Raw genomic sequence first — 20,560 nt, 5'->3', positions numbered from 1 at the left:
AGACTCATTCCAAGTGGGCAACAGGAGGATCAAGGTACTAATCAAACCCATAAAGTTTATATGTCACGTTGGGTCATATAAAATTACCGGGGGCTTTCTGTAGGTAAAAAAACAATCAAATATTAGTAAAATTTCATAAGTTTTTACCTAATAAAAGTGGCATTTGTGGGAATTCCCATCATGGCGCAGCGGAAACAAATCTGACTAGGAACCATGAGGTTGCAGGTTTGTGGAGTGATATGCTAGAAGTTTCAGCTGTATTAGTAATATTCTGTTTTTAGTCCTGAGTGGTAGGTACATAGATTCCTTATATGACTTCATATTTCCTGTGGTTCTTAACTATTTCACAATTATTAAAATAATTTAAAGAATAGAAAAAAAAAAGCTGTCACATCAAATGATTTAAACAACCCCTTGAGGTAACACTCATTCTCTTAACTTTTTTTTTTTTCTTTTTAGGGCCTCACCTGAGGCATATGGAGGTTCCCAGGCTAGAGGTCGAATTGGAGCTACAGCTGCTGGCCTAACCCACAGCCACAGCAACGAAGGATCCACGCCTCATCTGCCAAACACACCACAGCTCACAGCAACACCGGATTCTTAGCCCACTGATCAAGGCCAGGGATCAAACTCGTGTCCTCATGGATACTAGTCAGGTTCGTTAACTGCTGAGCCACGATGGAAACTCCAACACTCATTCTCTTGATGAAAATAACACTTGGTGTTCTCAGCATTCTCAGACTTTGATCCTCTTCCCCAGCTTTCCTCCAAGTACATCAGGGGACAGCATGGCTCAAAACCATATGACAAAGGAGAGAAGCCAGAGACACCCCGAAAGTGCAGTGTCCTGTGACTCTTCTGGCTTTTGGGGCAGTATCCCCTCTCTACCTGGTCATTGCTTGCCATGCTGGTGTCTGCAGCTGGGATTTGTGGTTGGAGACCATGTGGACATGACTTGTGAGCTGGCCTCCCTTAGGCGGCTCAGGACTCGTGGCTCTCCCTCAACCTCCCCTCAGCTCTCTGGCTCTACAGGGCCTTCACCCACTTGTCTATGAGGCCCATTTGGGTGGCCATGTCAGGTGGTTCCCTCTGCAGTCTTCACTGCAGTGTCACCTTGCTCCAGAATATCATCCCCCCAGCCAGCTCCTCAGCTAAACCCTGGCTCTGACTGTGGCTTCCCAGGAAAGCTAGACCTCAGGGCCCTCTGCCTGACTACACTTTTACCTGATGTGCTGTGTCAAAGGAGGACAGTGCGCCCTGGGCCTCCTCACAGGGGCCTAAATGGGGTAGGTCCCTGCTATTTCCTCCAATTATATGATGTACCTCTGTCATCTCTAGACAGGAGCCTAGAGTGGAGAAAGTGGGACATGCATGTGACAGTTTTCCCCTTCCCTCTATTTCTTGCTCCCCCTTCTTTTTTCTATTATCCCCCTGGGACCAAAACCACAGGCTTGCCTGCCTTCCCCCACTCCATGTCCCTCTACCCCTGAGCAGCAGCCAACCGGGCCTGGCAGTCACACCCTTTGGGAGAACTCCCTGAGTTAGGTTCCTCAAGCTGGGCTCTTCAGGGAGTTACAGGGAAGAAAAAAAAAATAGTTTTTTCTTTAATTTTAAAAGGAATTTAGGAAATCTTCTTTCAAGCCACTAACCTGTCTTGGAACATTCTTGCCTTGCTGTAAAATCCTATGTTGAATGTCAGAAGCCGAATATCTCAGTATTTCTTTTCCATCCTTCTTTCTGTAACAAAGTCTTATCTTCCCCAGGCAGATGGATGCCAAGGGCCAACTAAGGATAAAGTCATTTTCTCAGAAAGGGAAAAGGCAAGCACCCTATTTTTCAAAAGATTCCTTTTCTTTTCTTTTGCTTTTTTTTTAAGGGTTGCACATGTGACATATAGAAGTTCCCAGGCTAGGGGTTGAATCGGAGCTGTAACTGCCGGCCTATACCACAGCCAAGCAACGCAGGATGGGAGTTGCATCTGTGACCACAGCTCGTGGCAATGCCAGATCCTTAACTCACTGAGCAAGGCCAGGAATGGAACCCGCATCCTCATGGATACTAGTCGGGTTTGTTACCGCTGAGCCACAATGGGAACTCCCAAGATTACTTTTCTAATTGCATTAAAATTCTCCCCATCCCCTGTTCCTTTCCTTCATGGAACTCCAACAAATACCCTGTGATCCCCACAGGTCACAGTCCAAGATTTTCTGCCAGAGTTGATACTCACTCAAAATGTTAAACACCTAGCTGAATAACTAGCTGAATGACACCCCTGACCCATGATGAATATGTACAGGAAATAAAACTAGTTAAGTACGTTCACAGTGTTTCCTTTTTTTTTTCTCTCCCAAAGCACCTCTGGGTACAGCTTTGTGAACAATTTACCCAGGGGCTCCCTTTCCTCCGTCTGCGTTGGCAATGACCCCTTCTGGCCTGGTAAACAAGATCTATGGAGTGTGGCTGGTGCACTTCAGATGCCAGTTAACAAGGCATGACTTCAAGGAACATAAACTACCTCATTGATATCACAGCTGCCTTTTAGGCAAGAGGTCTTTGGAGGAAAACGCACAGATCTGATATTCAGGGAGTCATCGAAAAAAAGTGCAAGGAGAGACTGGCAGCGAGTGAAGAGTCCTGCCGAGCTCGAACTAGCACATCACCGAACCTCCTCTAAGCTCAGTTTCTTCAACTGTGAGATATGACTGTTAGAATTCACTGACCTAATGAACAGAATTTGATTAGCATAGAAAAGTGTTGATAAATGAAAGTGAGAATAATGATAATTATTATTTTATTACATTTATTTAAAAAAAATGTTTTTGGCTGCACTTGGGGCATATAGACTTTCCCAGGCCAGGGACTGAACCTGTGCCACAGCAGCAACTGGAGTCGCTGCAGTGATTGTTGTTTTTATTACTGGCCAGTGGCCACCTGTTGAGGATGAGAGGTGTTCCCCGACCATCAGCACCCTCACCCACATGCCTATGTGGGCTTTCTGATCCAAATGTTGAACTAATGAAAATGGCAAAAATGAAGTGAGTGTGTGTAATGGGGGCAGAGCTATAAAATTCAGCCACAGATCACAGCCTTGATTAGCACAAAAGAGCATTTCCTCTACTGAGAAGGGACAAAGTCAAATTCAAGCACTTCAGGCTTTCATAATACCTTTATAGAACAATTAAAAAAATTTAAATAGGCAATAAAGGAAAAGAGAAAATAAATATTTATTTTAAAGTAAACATAAATTGGAGTTCCTGTTGTGTCTCGGTGGTTAATGAACCCGACTAGTAACCGTGAGGTTACAGGTTCAATCCCTGGCCTCACTCAGTGGGTTGAGGATCCAGCGTTGCCGTGAGCTGTGGTGTAGGTTGCAGACATGGCTCAGATCTGGCATTGCTGTGGCTGCGGTGTAGGCGGGCAGCTCTAGCTCGGATTCGACCTCTAGCCTGGGAACCTCCATATGCCGTAGGTGTGTTCAGCCCTAAAAAAAAAAAAAAAAAAGAAAAAAGAAAGAAAAGAAAGAAAAAAATAACAAAGTAAACATAAATAAAGTAAAATAGGTCCACAGGAGTACTTAACTTCCAGCACCCCAAGCTCCCAGGACGGCATTGCAGTCAGCGCTTCCAGACATATATGGAATACGTCCATGCCACTGGGGTCCCAGGGTAATAGAGGAGCCATAGGAAAAAACGGGAGCCTGGCAGAATTGCCTTTTTTTTTTTTTTTTTTGCTTTTTAGGTTTACTGGTTAGGAAATTCATGGGGCCTATATTTTTCAAATTGTGAGGGGCAAAATCAGTTAGTTTTACCCATTCAGAATATGTATAGAATTCAGCCAACTGCCCTGAGGAGCAGTTTCTCAGTTTGACTTTTGTCTCTAGGATTTAAGAAGTCATTCCCAGGGGAACTTGTTTTTCCTATAGCTGAACATAAGGATTTGGGAGCCAGGGGAAGGAAGGAGGCAAATAAAATGACAATCCACAGAACGAACTGCAAGGTCTGAAGACAAGAACAATTTGTCTGGTGGGATCTATATTAATTAAAAAAAAATCTCCATCTTAAATATTCAGCATCATCGTGCACCTTTTACAATTAACCCAACAAGCAACACTCTTGGTTTGTAGGCCAAATATTTCATTTTCATGGAAGACAGAGCTCGCCTTAAAAAGCCAGACTCCCCTCAGCGACCAGCCGCTTCTGCAGCGTCGGGTAACTTTTCCCTCCAGTTTGGTGGAAGGTTACATTAGAAGAAAATAGTCCCTACCGTCTAGAAACTTTTCAGGGGAAAAGAGGGCTTCAGACGTGCGGGTGGGTGGGCAGCACCCGCCCGCGCCTCGGGAACGGCGAACGCCGGGGGCTGGGCTGCCAGCGAGTGCGGAGGCGCCAGCGGCGGGGGCGGGGCGGGAGGGACGCGAGGCGGGGCCCAGGGAGAAGAAAACCCTGAAGTCCTGCAAAGGGCAGCGTCGGCCAGTGCTCCTCTGCTGTGCACAAGCCTCCCGGGAGGGGGCGCTGGCGGACGGGGTGTTAAGGATGGGGGTGTCGGTCTCCGGAATGCTAGAATCAGCTTGTGTTGTCAACCATCTTTTTTTATTCATCACTTCTTTTTGTCATGATGATCTCTTGGCCTCAGGCTGCGAGAAGGGAGTCATATTCAAAGTGCAGAAGAAGAGGTGACCTGGAGGAAAAATTAAAATGCGATTTTTAAAAAATAGAGTTTTTCTTACTTTCTTTTTCTCTCTCGAGTTAATTTAGATGTAAATTACATTTTGAAAGGCCTCCAAGCTCAGGCTCCAAGGCTCTGTGCTCTTGCCCTCACAGATGCTTAGCATTAAGATTTTGGTGTAATGGTAATTTTGTCAATGGAGGCTGACTCCTCAAAACATCACCCTGGTAAGTAAGGAACATTTCCATGGGTTATGACTTTGAGGTTTTATTTTACTTCATTCTAATAAATGTCCCTTCTAAAAGTTGGTACGATTAAACCTGGCTGAACCCAGGTTTAATTTGGATTATTTTTTAAAAAACCTTAAGGTAATTTACTTACTTTCTCATTCATATTTAGGAAATTTTGCTTTATTGCTATGTGGACTTTATCTTTTGCCATGCTGTTCTTAGTGTGGATAGAAAACAGCCTGTCTTTCTCTTTCCTGGTTGGTACTGTCTGAAATTGTGAGGAGTGCTTAGTGCAGAATATTGCTGAGTATTGCAGATTAAACAATCTGCCATACCTGTTTATTTAATCAGAAACAGCAATCATGTATACAAATAGTCTATACCAAGTTATATACCAGAAATCATCGTGTAAAATAAACTCCTCAAATGTAGAGACCCTATTTTATTCTTCGGCGAAATGGAGTAAATCTTCTTGCAGTGTTGTGTATTTTAAAGGATCTAGGATATTGGAGTTCCCGTCGTGGCTCAGTGGTTAACAAATCCAACTAGGAACCATGAGGTTGCGGGTTCGATCCCTGGCCTTGCTCAGTGGCTTAAGGATCCTGTGTTGCTGTGAGCTGTGGTGTAGGTTGCAGACGTGCCTCGGATCCCTTGCTGCTGTGGCTCTGGCGTAGGCCGGTGGCCACAGCTCCAATACGACCCCTAGCCTGGGAATCTCCATATGCCGCGGGAGCAGCCCAAGAAATGGCAAAAAGACAAAAAATACAAAAATAAAGGATCTAGGATATAATAGGGAGTCATTAAATAATAGCTATTAGTATTATTTATCTTGATATCCTCGAAGTGCTTTGCCCATTGCAGACAATAAATGGTGGTTGATTGAATGAACATACTTTGTTCCTCACTATACATACAGGGAATATACCAGGATGGGACCCTTTAGCCCAATGACTTCATCAATGAAGCTTAGTGTGGAGGTGTCTATACTACAGCTCTTTTATCAGATGCAGGTTCTCTTGACCTTGGAATGTGGGCCACTTAAAGTTTTCAGGGGGAAAACAAGTGTGCCTACTTCACTATTAGGCCCTAACCTCTTGTCAGTATGGAACTTGAAAAGTTTGCTTAAATATGGAAAAGCTAAGCTCACTTGACACAAATCAGGGAGAAAAAAAGTTTCTGCACTTTATTCAAGTTATTCATGTCAAAAGCAATTAGTGGGCCCCAGCTTCCATTACATCATTCATTAGCAGAGTGTGGGCTGGGAGCTCTGCAAGTCACCTGATTTGATGGAGGACTTAAGACTGAATTTGCTTTTGTGTTTCTGCCCTTAGCCATTTCAGTGTTTAGCATGTTTGGAGAAGGTTAGAGCATAACCTGGAGATCTAGTTTATTTATTTTAATGCTGTCAGACGGCTAAGCGGTGGCAACTTGTTGAAGAGATTGACTGATCTGCTTACTTAGATGAAAGACTTTAGTGAATTAATTGAAAGGATTCTGAGAGATACAACATGCCAGACCCCTACTGGCTCATAAAGTTGTTCTTTCTGATTGATGTGACATGACAGCTGAGCACAGTGCATGTAAAGCTGCCGGGGAATAAAACAAGCGTAGTGCTGATGTGTTCAAAGACATGTAAGTGTTCCACTTGAACTGGCTGTGACAACGGAGTCAGCTGGACACTGTGCCCATTTCCTTTGGCTCAAGCACCCGAGCTCAATAAAAACACAGATTTCACAGGTGATGAACTGTTGGGTGAAAATAAAGCCACAACTTCTGAAGAGCTGCACAGATTTTGCTGTGTATTATGTTTCATGTTTTAGTCATTGCTTTTATTTATTTATTTTTTTGCTTTTTAGGGCTGCCCCTGAGGCATATGGAAGTTCCCAGGTTAGGGTTGAATCAGGCAATGCCACATCAGAGCTGTGTCTGCAACCTACACCACAGCTCACGGCAACGCCGGATCCTTAACCCACTGAGCAAGGCCAGGGATTGATCCTGCAACCTCATGGTTCTTCATGGTTCATGGTCGGATTTGTTTCCACTGCGCCATGATGGGAACTCCTCCCCTTTCATGATTTATAGAGAAGAAAATGGTGCTCTGTTGTAGAACACAGTAAACTACATCTAGTCACTTGTGATGGAACATAATCGAGGATAATGTGGGAAAAAGAATGTATGTACATATATATGACTTAGTCACTTTGCTGTACAGTAGAAATTGACAGAACACTAAATCAACTATAATGAAAAAATTAAAATCATATAAAAAATAAAGTTATTATAGAAAAAGAAAGAAAGAAAATGGTGCAGCTGTTTACACCGTATCCTCTAGTGATTTGAAACAAGTCAGAAAAAGCCAGGTGCCTGTCCATAGCTGTGCCTGTCTTAGGTGGATCTCTGCTGCCTCCTGGCAGTAGGGCAGTGAGGCAGGTTAATTACTCAGTGAGTGGAAGTAAATAAGTAAATCCCTAATTAAATAAACCTTCGGGGTGCTAAGAGCTGGCAGTTTCTTTGGATGATCAGTTCTCTTGTTTAAAGGAAGAGCAAACCCAGGCAATTGGGCTCTTCCCTTTTACTTCTGAGAAAGTGGATTTATAACCATCTGGGTCCTCAGCTTTCTGCTTATGTCTCTGACATAGACAGCTCTGCCAGTTGCCAACACTCTTTCCACCTCCCCTGAGACCATGGAGAGATCCTGCAACTACAAAAGGAAGAAAGGGACTTATAATTCAAGAAGGGCTTCCTGCTGTCAAGGCATAATAAGCACCAACACAAACAAGTGAGGGAAGATCTTAGCCTAGAAAATATGTTTTTGTTACAGAAAAGACACTCCCTCCCAGCTCCCACATCCCAGGTCTGGCCTGAGGGAGGCTGTCCCCAGAAAGATGTGGGCATTCAGAGTCAGAATCCGCAAGCATCTGTTGAATAGATAGATACTGCATACAAGGCAGCTCTGTGGACATCTTTCTAGTACACCTTTTTAGCATCTGAACCCAAGAGAAACCCTTCAACTTTTTCCCAAAGGGAATGTTATCCTGCAACAAGATCCTGCAGAGTGAGGACCAACACCCACCGTGATGAAACTGTCAAGTCCTAACCACTAGACCACTGGGGAACTCCCTTAGAAACTTCTTTCTGAACAGAATTATTCTCGTGAAAGAAATAGGAGAAGCATAATAGAAAAAAAATTAAAATCTTTATAAAAAAGAAAAAGTAAACTTGATTTAAAGTTAAAAACATAAATAAATAAAATGAAGAGATTAAAAAAAAAAGAAATAGTAGAAGCATGTCATATTAGGATAATTGCTGTAGAAGATGTATCCAAATAAGGGAAATGGCTCACATACAATTGTTTATTTCTTTCTTCTTGGCCCTCCTTCATGCAGCCACTTAGGAATCCAGGTTAATGAAGGCCTGCAAAAGTCGTGGAGGAGACATGTGGGAGGTTTTTGTGGGCCTAGAAGTAGGGTACATGCCCCCAAATGGGCTCCACCAATGGGTGTCAGTTTGCAAACAATTACTGATGCCTAGAAAAAAAGTACCGAAACAGACTAAGCCCTTAGAAAATCTTATATTAATTTCTTTCCTTTTTTTTTTTTTTTTTTTTTTTTTGCTTTTTAGGGCCATACCTGTGGCCTATGGAAGTTCCCAGGCTAGGGATCGAATTGGAGCTACAGCTGCTGGCCTACGCCACAGTCATAGCAACTCAGAATCTGAGCCGCCTCTGTGATCTACACCGCAGCTTGAGGCGGCATCGGATCCTTAACCCACTGAGCGGGACTGGGGATCAAACCTGTGTCCCCATGGATACTAGTCAGGTTTTTAACCTGCTGCACCACAACGGGAACTCCCTATCATTTCTTAAACTATCAAAATAGCCTCATAACAGAGGCCCTTACCTCTAGCCTCACCCCCCTCTGCCCCATCTAACATGTGAATCCACCATGCTATGCTTCAGTAGTTCCCCCTCACCTACAGGCTTGAGTTAACTTTTGTCACCAAAATCCCATAAGGGCATTCACATTCGCATACCAGTCCCTTCCTACCTCTTAGGCCTCATCTCCTGGCACCGCTCCCTGGGCATTCTGTGCCCCAACCTTACAGACCCCTTCTATTCCTGCACTAATGTGCCTCCTTGCCTTGGACACACATCCTTCCCGGGCCCACTCCCTCCTTCCCTCAGCTTTCGCTTGAATGTTCCTTCATCCGTGAAACCTTGCTTGATTTTCCTCAGCTTGGTAGTGTACCCCTTCCTTCAGGAGAATCATAATTATTTGGTAAAGAATAGCTCTCTCTCTAAAAAATGTATTTCTGCCCCTCGGACTACAAAGTAAATTAGACTCTGGAACATGTGTTTTCATTTATGTATCCCAAGTGCCTCCCGTGGTTTCTGGCAGAGCTGGTACTCAGTGAATGAATGAATGGTTTTCAAACTTTGGACCATTTCAGGAGGAAGACACTCTTTCCTGTCTGTCCCCTGTCTAGGAATAAAGGGGTTGAGGAAGCTAGCACAGGAAGTTGGCACAAAAACAGAAGAAACAATAGATCTCAGAGGAGTTCTCTTGTGGCAAAGTGGGTTAAAGATCTGGCACTGGCGCATGTTTGATCCCTGGCCCAGGAACTTCCACATGCCATGGGTATGGCAAAAAAAGAAAGAAAGAAAGAAAGATCTCAAAAAGACTGTTAGTTGAGAGGACTCTGAGATGTCAGTGTCTAGGATTGGATGTGACATTTCATCCTTCCTTGCTGACAGAGCACTTATACTATTGAAAGGGGCGCTGGGTCTAGCTAAAAAAATGACATCTCTTTGACTCCACTAGATATGAAGAGCCATGTGACAGGGGTGGGAACATTCGGATAGGGTTTTCTTGGAAAGAACTTTAAAGGGGACTGACTCTGCTAGACAGCTCTCTCCTTCCACCTTTGCCTCAGCCTCATTTCTGTTGCTTAGAATATAGATCGGCAGCCACAAATCTTGCTACGAGGAGGCAACTTTGAGGATGGAAGTCATGAGCTAAGGATAGCAGGATATAGATATGGAAGGAGCCTAAGTCCCTAATGTGATGGAACCACACTTTCAGGCTCGTCTGAAAGAGAAATAAAGTTTTGCTTTCTTTTCTTTCCTTTCTTTCTTTTCTTTCTTTCTTTCTTTTTCTTTCTTCTTTCTTTCTTTCTTTCTTTCTTTTTCTTTCTTTCTTTCTTTCTTTCTTTCTTTCTTTCTTTCTTTCTTTCTTTCTCCTTCCTTCCTTCCTTCCTTCCTTCCCTCCTTCCTTCCTAATGGCTGCACACATGGCATATGGAGGTTCCAGTCTGGGATGAATTGGAGCTGTAGCTGTCAGCCTATACCATAGCCACAGCAAACGCCAGAGCTGAGCCAGTCTGCGACCTATACCACAGGTCATGGCAACTCTGGATCATTTAACCCACTAAGCTAGTCCAGGGATCGAACCTGCATCCTCATGGATACTAGTAAGGTTCATTACTGCTGAGCCACGACGGGAACTCTGAAGTGTAGTTTCTTTAAATTGCTCTTACTTACATTTTCTGTTTTATGTAGCCAAACCTAACCCCAATGGATACAATAATATTTACAGAGTCCTCATACTTTAGATGTTTTATGGATGTTGCCTCTATATCTTATGACAGTGCTATAAAGTTTGGCCAGATTGGTCCTTGTCCAGCTGTGTATCATTGGGAATGTGACTTCACCTCTCTGTGCCTCAGTTCCCTCATAAGTAAGATAGAGACAATAATAGCACCTCCACACAGACTTGTGAAGATTGGACAGTTCCTGAATGTAAAATACTTAGAACTCTGCTTGGCGTGTCATCAGTGCTCTCATTAGCCTTTACCATTTTAGCAATGACATAGTAGTCTCCAGAGGCCTGACTCCAGCTCAGAACGATTCGGTAGTTTGTTTATGATGACACAGTAAGTGATAGAGCCAAGATTCAAACCCAGGCTCATGTGAAGCTTAAGGCTGTCTATTTCCCCATGCATATTGGAAGGACCCAATGTGGGTATGCTGCAGGGTGGAGGGGCTGGGGGCCTGACGGAGGGAATGAAATCCTGCCTTTTACTCCTCTGTGACCCTTTGGAGTCGGGCATCCATTGCGCCCTCTTGTGGCCACAGGACTCACTGTGCGCTCTTGGCGCAGAGTGCAGAGGAAGCCCCATCAGGAGGGGGGTCAGCAGAGGGCTTAGCCCACACACGGGAGAAGGATGGGGTATTCAAGGAGGAGAAAGGCAGCTAGCAAGTTCAAGGGAATTAGGACTTCCCAGTCCCAAGTCCATCCCCAGAGCTAGGAGTCTCAGGCTCCTATAAAAACGGGGCCCTGAGAACTCCAGGCGGTTGATAAGAGTTTCTTAAGCATGTTATAGGGCTCTCAAGAGAAGAAATGGAAGATAGTCCCCTCCCTCCAGGAATTCATCACATAATTTGTCCATTCTGCAGTCAGCGGACAGAATTTTATATGGTTAAGAGCATAACTCTAGAGTCAGACTGTCTGGGTGTGAATTCTGACTCTGCTACTTACTCTGTGACCTTGGGCAACTTAATTCTCTGTGCTCCCAATTTCCACACTTAAAGGCGCAGCAGAAATGAATCCAACTAGGAACCATGAGGTTGTGGGTTTGATCCCTGCCCTTGCTCAGTGGGTTAAGGATCCGGCGTTGCCGTGAGCTGTGGTGTAGGTTGCACACTCGGCTCGGATCCTGTGTTGCTGTGGCTCTGGCGTAGGCCAGTGGCTACAGCTGCGATTCAACCCCTCGCCTGGGAAACCTCCATATGCGGTGAGTGTGGCCCTGAAAAAAGCAAAAAAAAAAAAAATGCAAAATAAAGGTGATAATTCTACATACTTTATAAGATCATCATGAGGATTCATTGAGGTAGTATTTGTAATTAGAATACTGTTTGGCATATAGTAAATTCTTGTGTTTTTCAAATAAATAAGTATATGCAAATGTAGGCTTTAGATAACATATAAATGAAACGTTCATTGTGGTTTAGCTTCATAAAATTCAGAAATAGGAGGTCAGGAGTTCCCACTGTGACTTAGAAGGAAAGAAACAAAGAAGGAAAGAAAGAAAGAAACCTGCAAACGATAAGGATGACTCATATATAGAGAGAGGACCAGCTTCTTGGCCATGTGACCCGTCTGGTCACACAGAGACTGCATCAGAAGGGCAACAGTCTTGGTTTCATGTTCTACTATTTTTCTGTTTTGAAATTCTTAACTTTTTTTTCTTTTTTGACTGTCCTGCGGCCTAATGGAGTTGCCTGGCCAGGGATCAGATCTGAGTCACAGTTCTGACCTAAGCCACAGAGGTGGCAAGCCAGATACTTAACCTACTGTACCCAGCCTGGAATCATGCATTCCACCCTCCCAATACACCACTGATCCCGTTGTGCCACACAGGAACTCATTTAACTTTAAGAAAAATTGAAGTATAGGTGATTTACAGGATTGTATTAGTTACAGTTGTACAGGCAAAGTGATTATCTACATATATGTTTTCAGATTATTTTCTATTATGTTATTACAAGATGTTGAATATAGTTCCTGCGTAATGCAGTAAATCCTTGTTTGTTGCCTATTTATTTTATATATATATATATATATATATATATATATACACACACGTGTAGTAATGTGTATCTGTTAATCCCATACTCTTGACTAACCCCTTCCCTATACCCTTTGAAATTCTTCTTTTTTTTTTTGTCTTTTTGTCTTTTTAGGGCTGCACCTGTGGTATATGGAGGTTCCCAGGCTAGGGGTCCAATTGGAGCGTAGCCACTGGCCTACACCACAGCCACAGCAACTACAGATCCAAGCTGAGTCTGTGGCCAATGCCACAGCTCACAGCAATGCCAGATCCCCAATCCTCTGAGTGAGGCCAGGAATCGAACCTGTGTCCTCATGGATGCTAGTCAGATTTGTTTTCCCTAAACCACGATGGAACTCCCTGCCCTTGAAATTCTTAACTTTTGGACAAAAGGCCCCACGTCACTTTCATTTTGTACTAGGTTACAAATTATGTACCTAGTCCTGTATATATATGTTTGTGTATGCATATTTAATTTCATAAATGAGATAATATTATAAATACCTTTCCTTTCTTCCTTTTTATATTTTCCTTATTTAAAATTCAAATTATATTTTCTTTATTCTAAAACTCAATATTATATCTTTGGAGGTATTTTCCTATTGACATGTAGAAATCTTTCCTCCTTTTTAACATCTGTCGTATAGCTATACAGCAGAAACTGCAGGACATTATAAATCAACTGTAATAGAAAAAAATAAAAATCTTTTTTTTTTTTCTGTCTTTTAAGGCTGCACCCTTGGCATATGGAAGTTCCCAGGCTAGGGGTTGAATCAGAGGTCAGCCTACACCACAGCCACAGCATTGCCAGATCTGAGCCATGTCTGTGACCTGCACCACGGAAATGCCGGCTCCTTAACCCACTGAGCGAGGCCAGGGATCAAACCTGCCTCCTCATAGACACTAGTCACATTTTCTTCTGCTGAGCCACAACGGGAACTCTGAAAAAATAAAATCTTACCAAAAAAATCTGTGGTGTAAATGTGTCATGGTTTGTCTAGTCTTCTAGACCACATGCTGGACATTACTTCATAGATTTTTTGCTTTTAGAAATTATGCTGAAAAGACCGTCCTTGTTATACACACACGCTTTGGCATATCTTCAAATTATACGCATACACTACACAAGCAGTTGAATTGCTGCTACATCTTAGGATATTTATATTTCAAATAATGATCGTTATTGCCTTGTTGTGCTCCAAAATATTTGTACTGATTTTCACTCCTACCAAGAAAACCCAACTTCATACATTTCCAAACTTAAGTTTGCCAGTTTGATCACCAAAAAGTCATCTTGTAGTTATTTTAATTTGCATTTATTTAATCATTTAATCATGTGTGAAGATGAACACTTTTTCTATATGTTTATTTATTAATCATTTTTCCCTGGTTTTGAATTTCCTATTTTGAATTTGCTTTGTTGCTTTTCCTACGAGGTTGCTTGTCTTTGTTGTTTCTTTATCTAAACTAAAGAAATTAACCTTTTGCTTATGATATGAATTATAAATATTATCCCTAACATATGTGTCTTTTGATTGTATTTGCAACTTTGTTTTTTTCCTATACAGAACAAAGATTTTCATGTCATACACTGAAACTTCCAGATGAGAAATATTTTAAGTTTCAATCAATATCACTTGATGATAGCTTGGATGTAAAGGGCCTGCCAGAGGAAGACATCAAATGCAACAAACACCAAGGTTTCTAGGTTTGGAGAATAATAATAGTGTCCTTACCGGGCTCCTCCAGCAGGGATCCTTCCAGCGATATAGGTGCTTCTCTCTGGTGAGCTTAGGCAGCCCAAGTTTCAAAATCAAGAATTCATTAGAGTTTACTGCTTTTTCTTTTTTACTTCTTTCTTTTTCTTTCTTTCTTTCTTTTTTTTTTTTTCCTGCTTTTTAGGACTGCACCTGAGGCCTGTGGAAGTTCCTAGGCTAGGGGTTAAATAGAGGTTGCAGCTGCCGGCCTACACCACAGCCACAGCAAAGCGGGATCTAAGTCGCGTCTTCGACCTACACCGCAGCTCACAGCAATGCTGGATCCATAACCCACTGAGCGAGGCCAGGGATTGAACCCATGTCCTCATGGATACTAGTCATGTTCTTAATCCATTGAGCCACAGCAGGAACTCCCTGGTTTTATTTTTTAATAAATGATTTAGGAATAATTTCAGATTCACAGAAAAGTTGCCAAATAATACATGGAGGGGATTCCCAGATACTCTACACCCAGTTTTCCCTGTTGTTAACCTATTACATTAATTTGGTACATTTATTACAATTAATGAGCTAATATTGACACACTCTTATTAACTACAGGCCATACTTTCTTCAGATTTCCTTAGTTTTTAGTCTCCTATCCTTTGTTCCAGGATACCATGTACTATTTATTGCTAATGTCTTGGGTTCCTCGAGACGGTTCGGGTTCCTCAATGACAGTTGAGTTTCCTGCTTGTCGTCCTTGTCATGCCACGTCAGTTCACTGATGGAAGCCAAACTCTATCTGAACTAGCCATGCCCTGGACACAGAATCAGCAAATAGCCAAGTCTAGGTCCCCATCCCCACACTTCCATCTGCTTCCAGCCCCCTTCTCTGAGGCCCTCAGGTGCCCTCCTCTCCCCTCATCCCTTCAGCACCCTGCACATTCCTTCTTTGCCCTCTGACTTTAACCCAACAATTGTTACATCTTGCTTTGAAGTCAAAGGCTGCTTTCTAGCCACCATTGCGGAGATTGGGATTAACCCCCACATAGTCCCAGAAACTAGCTTTCTTTCTTTCTTTCTTTCTGTCATTGTTTGCTTGTTTATCCTCTCGATAAGGAGAGCTGGCTGGGTTTTCTTCATTGCTAGTCTCTGGTACAATGCTTTTTTTTTTTTTTTTTTTTTCCTTTTAAGGGTGTACCTGAGGCATATGGAGGTTCCCAGGATAGGGGTCTAATTGGAGCTGTTGCTACTGGCCTACACCACAGCCACAGCCACGCCAGATCTGAGCCGCGTCTGCGACCTACACCACAGTTCAAGGCAACACCGGATCCTTAACCCACTGAGTGAGGCCAGGGATTGAATCCACAACCTCATGGTTCCTAGTCAGATTCCTTTCCGCTGCACCATAATGAGGATTCTATCTGGTAAAACTGAGCTGCTAGGAAAGATTGAGCACTACGATTAGTAGAGACAGGGAAGTTGGGAAAGAGAGCTGGTGTCCTGGGGAAGTTGAAGCACCTGGTTTCTATGCGTCCTAAGTAAAGGAGAGAGGCACAAGTGGGGAAGTCCTGGAGAAAGTTACAAATATAGATTTTGCGCACTGATGAATGGTTAGTGTTTAAAACAGAACTTTGAGGAGTTCCCTCTGCGGCTCAGAGGAAAGGAACCTGACTAGTATCCATGAGGATGCAGGTTCAATCCCTGGCCTCAATCAGCAAGGAGCTGGCATTGCCATGAACTGTGGTGTAGGTCGTGGATTCAGCTCAGATCTGGTGTTGGTGTGGCTGTGGCGTAGGCCTGCAACTGCAGCTCCGATTCAACCCCTACCATAGGGGCTTCCATATGCCTCAGGTGCGGCCCTACAAAAATTTTAAAAGTAAAATAAGATAAAATAGAGCATTGAGGAGTTCCTGTCATGGCTCAGTGGTTAACGAATCCGACTAGGAACCATGAGGTCACGGGTTTGATCCCTGGCCTCGCTCAGTGGCTTAAGGATCCAGTGTTGTCGTGAGATGTGGTGTGGGTCGCAGATGCAGCTCAGATCCTATGTTGCTGTGGCTCTGGTGTAGGCCAGTGGCTACAACTCTGATTGGACCCCTAGCCTGGGAACCCCCATATGCCGCAGGTGTGGCCCTAGAAAAGGCAAAAAGACAAAAAAAAAAAAGAGCTTTGAGAGATGTCTGCTTTTAGAAGTGGCAGCAGAAAGTAGAGTGAGGGAGAAGAGTAGGGGGCCAAGGAAAGGATCTTGTCTACATTTAGGGGACAGAGGAGGAAGTTCCAATGATGGAGACCGAGGAGGGGCTGGAGCTGCAGAAGATCATGGACAGAGCAATTGTATAAAAACCCGAGGAGAAAAGAGTGAGGAAAACTAGGAAGCAGAGGAGGAAGAGCCATTTGGTAAAGGGAGGGCTAAGAGAAGGTCTTCAATTTCTGAGCTCACCTGCAGAGGAGGGACAAGGGGACTTGGAACCACTGAGTGTGATAAACTGCTTGACTCCGGTGTAGTGAATAGAAAGGAAAGAACTAGGAGAGCAACTCCAAGCTGCAAAGGATGAGGATAAGGTGCTCCTGTACATCTTCAGGTTTAAGGAAAATAACTCGGGGAGGGAACTACTGAAGATGATAGAGAGGAAATGGGAAACTGGTGGAAGTAAGATTCTAGATTTTAGATTCCCTGCTTCACTTAGGATGTAAGTTCACAGAGCCAGGGGTTTCTGTCTGTTTTGGCTTCTGTTATATTTCAGGAGCCTAGAACAGTGCCTAGTGCCTGGTAGGAATTTAATAAACGTTGCTAAGAGGAAGTGGAATTTTTTTTTTTTTGTCTTTTTTGCTATTTCTTTGGGCCGCTCCCGCGGCATATGGAGGTTCCCAGGCTAAGGGTCGAATCGGAGCTGCAGCCCCTGGCCTACGCCAGAGCCACAGCAACGCAGGATCCGAGCCGTGTCTGCAACCTACACCACAGCTCACGGCAACGCCAGATCGTTAACCCACTGAGCAAGGCCAGGGACCGAACCCGCGACCTCATGGTTCCTAGTCGGATTCGTTAACCACTGCACCACTATGGGAACTCCGGAAGAGGAATTATTAAGTCTAGACACTAGGATGAGAGGCTGGTTTTAGAATGAAGGATAAAGATCTCTTCCTCTGAGACCATAGGAAAAATTGAGAAGCCAGAGGTAGAGAAGGAACCCAGGCCTGAAGCCCTAGACTGAGTAACAGGTTACCCAGTGAGGACGGACTGCGGGAAGGCGGGCCTGGCAGGGAACTGAGGGCAAAAACCCCCTCCTGCTCCCATGCAGGGCAGCTGAGAGCTGGCCTGGGACACCAGCTGGGCACTTTTCCCAGCCCTTGCATTCCAGCTGAGTCTCATACACAATGAAGAAAGGGAACTGACAGTGTAGTGACATGATTTAGGTTAATGAATGACTGACTGATCATCTGCCAAGTGGGTGGGAAGTTGTTTTTCTGTCTGCCCACTTTTATAGAAAACATTTTTTATGAATGATTCATCTTGTCTCATTACTCAGAGCACAAATTTGTGAGCTGATAACAAGAGGTTAAAACCCAGGGAGAACAGAGTCACCCTCCTCCCACCCCCCAGTTTCTAGTGGATGGGTATGTTCACTCTCCTGATTGTGGTGAGGATTTCAGAGATGTGACATATGTATATATATATGTGTCAAAACTATCGAATTGTGTATTCACATGTGGGCAGTTCACTGTATGTTAACTGTACCTCAATAAAGCTGTTTAGAAAAAGGAAAACAGAATCCTACATATGAATTTTTTCATCTTTTTTGTTCTTTTTAGGGCTGCACCCGCAGCATATGAAGGTTCCCAGGCTAAGGGTCTAATCAGAGCTGTAGTTGCCGGCCTACGACAGAGCTACAGCAATGCCAGATCCAAGCTGAGGCTACAACCTACACCATAGCTCATGGCAACGCTGGATCGAGGTCAGGGATGGAACCTGCAACCTCATGGGTCCTAGTCCGATTCGTTTTCTCTGCACCACGACAGGACCTCCATATGAAATTTTTAAAATCACAAAGGTTGGATGTTTAAAATGTATATATATAAGTTCCCACCATGGCAGTGGTTTAAGAAGCAGACTGCAGTGGCCTAGTGCAGTGCGTTAAAGGATCTGCGTTGGGAACGTCCATAAGCCACAGGTGCAGCCATTAAAAACAAAACAAAACAAAACAAATCAAAACCAAAAAAACCCCACAAAAATTTTAAAAGGAGTTCCTGTCATGGCTCAGCGGTTAGCCAACCTGACTAGCACCCATGAGGGCATGGGTTCGATCCCTGTCCTCGCTCAGTGAGTTAAGAATCCGGTGTTGCTGTGAGCTGTGGTGCAGGTGGCAGACATGGCTCAGATCTGGCGTTGCTGTGGCTGTGGTGTAGGCTGGCAGCTGCAGTTCCGATTGGACCCCTAGCCTGGGAACCTCCATATGCCAAGGGTGTGGCCCTAAAAAAAAATTATTTGGGGAGGCAACAAAGGTCAACTCAGGAGGACAAGATACAAAGAGAGTCATTGTAAGATTTCCGGTCACCTCCCAGGATAAACCAGCCACTCCCTCTCCTAGGGTTGGGGGTGGGAGGAGGACTGAGGAGGAGAAATTCTTTGGTTAGTAGGGGTGAGAATGTCGTGTTCCTTCTATAAACTTTTTGTAATTGTTTATTTAACTGCCTGGCTCTCTCCTTGAGACCGTATTCTCCTTGTCCCCTTCAATCCATAGAAAACCCTCCCTGTCACAGCCTGGAGAGAAAGATGGCTTTTTCCCAGGGAAGCTAGTCACTCTGCCACTCTGAGGTGTCAGGGAGCCATTTCTCCATCCACCTAAAGCACGACAGAAATTGAGAGACACCAGTACAATCCATGGAATAGATGGATCTGGAGCCTGGTTTCCCTGCCCCCCACCAGAACTCAGAGGTGAGCAATCCTAGCTGAGGCCAGTTTACTTTAAACTTTTCTGAACAGGTTTTGGAAATTTTTCCAAAGGAATTCAATTTAATTGAGTAAGAACTGAAATTACTCCCAGTTTAGTCTCTGCCATCTCATTGCAGTCTTAGGGCTTGTATGCTGGACAGTATGCATGAAAGAGTGCTGGGGGCTCTTCTTAATCCTAAAGAGACGAAGAAGGATCATGACTTGAAACTCAGAAAGCCGAGAGGTTTGGGGAGTTCCTGCTGTGGCTCAGTGGTAATGAACCTGACTAGTATCCATGAGGATGTGAGTTTGATCCATGGCCTCACTCAGTGGTTTCAGGATGCTGTGTTGCCAGTGAGCTTCGGTATAGGTCACGGATGCGGCCTGGATCTGGTGTTGCTGTGGCTGTGCTGTGAGCCAGCAGCTAAGGCTCCAATTTGACCCCTAGCCTGGGAACTTCCATATGCTGTGGTGTGGTCTTTTTTTTTTTTTTTGTCTTTTTGTCTTTTTGCCATTTCTAGGGCCACTCCCACAGCATGTGGAGATTCCCAGGCTAGGGATCTAATCAGAGCTGTAGCCACTGGCCTACACCACAGCCACAGCAACGCGGGATCCGAGCCGAATCTGCAACCTACACCACAGCTCATGGCAATGCCAGATCCTTAACCCACTGAACAAGACCAGGGATCGAACCCATAACTTCATGGTTCCTAGTCGGATTCCTTAACCACTGCACCACAGTGGGAACTCCTGAGGTGTGGTCTTAAAAAGACAAAAAAAAAAAGAAAGAAAGAAAGAAAGAAAAAGAGATTTAGAACCAATATCCTTATTTTCTCCTGATTTTTGCACAATGTATAAACAACGTTAATAGTAAAGGACAGGTAAAAAAATTCATTCATGGAAATGCCACTGTGGCTCAGCAATAACAAACCCGACTAGTATGCATGAGACCGGGTTTGATACCTGGCCCTGCTCAGTGGGTTAAGGATCTGGCTTGCCATGAGCTGCATTGTAGTTTGTAGACACGGTTTGGATCTGGTGTTGCTGTGGCTGTGGCTGGCAGCTGCGGCTCTAATTGGACCCCTAGCCTGGGAACTTCCATATGCCGAGGGTGCATCCCTAAATTAAAAAAAAAAAAAAGAAATCATTCACAACCCTTTACTTAATCAACCAGTTTTATTCTTCTATGTCTTCTTCCAGGTCTCATCTATGTACATGTAAAAAATATTTGTAATTAATGTGTGTTGCACATATGCATGGTTTTCATTTTTCTAATTAGTATTATTTTATTGCCTGGGCGTGTTGGTTTGGGTCCTTTGGGACACAGATGCTGAGACAAAGTTAACAATATAAGATGTTTATTGGGGGTAACACCTGTGAAAGATAAAGAGCGAGGAAGCTGGATTGGACAAGGAGAACCCGGTGTC

Source organism: Phacochoerus africanus, chromosome 6 (genome assembly GCF_016906955.1).
Source record: "Phacochoerus africanus isolate WHEZ1 chromosome 6, ROS_Pafr_v1, whole genome shotgun sequence".
In the NCBI taxonomy this organism is placed as follows: domain Eukaryota; kingdom Metazoa; phylum Chordata; class Mammalia; order Artiodactyla; family Suidae; genus Phacochoerus; species Phacochoerus africanus.
This window is presented reverse-complemented; position numbering follows the sequence as displayed.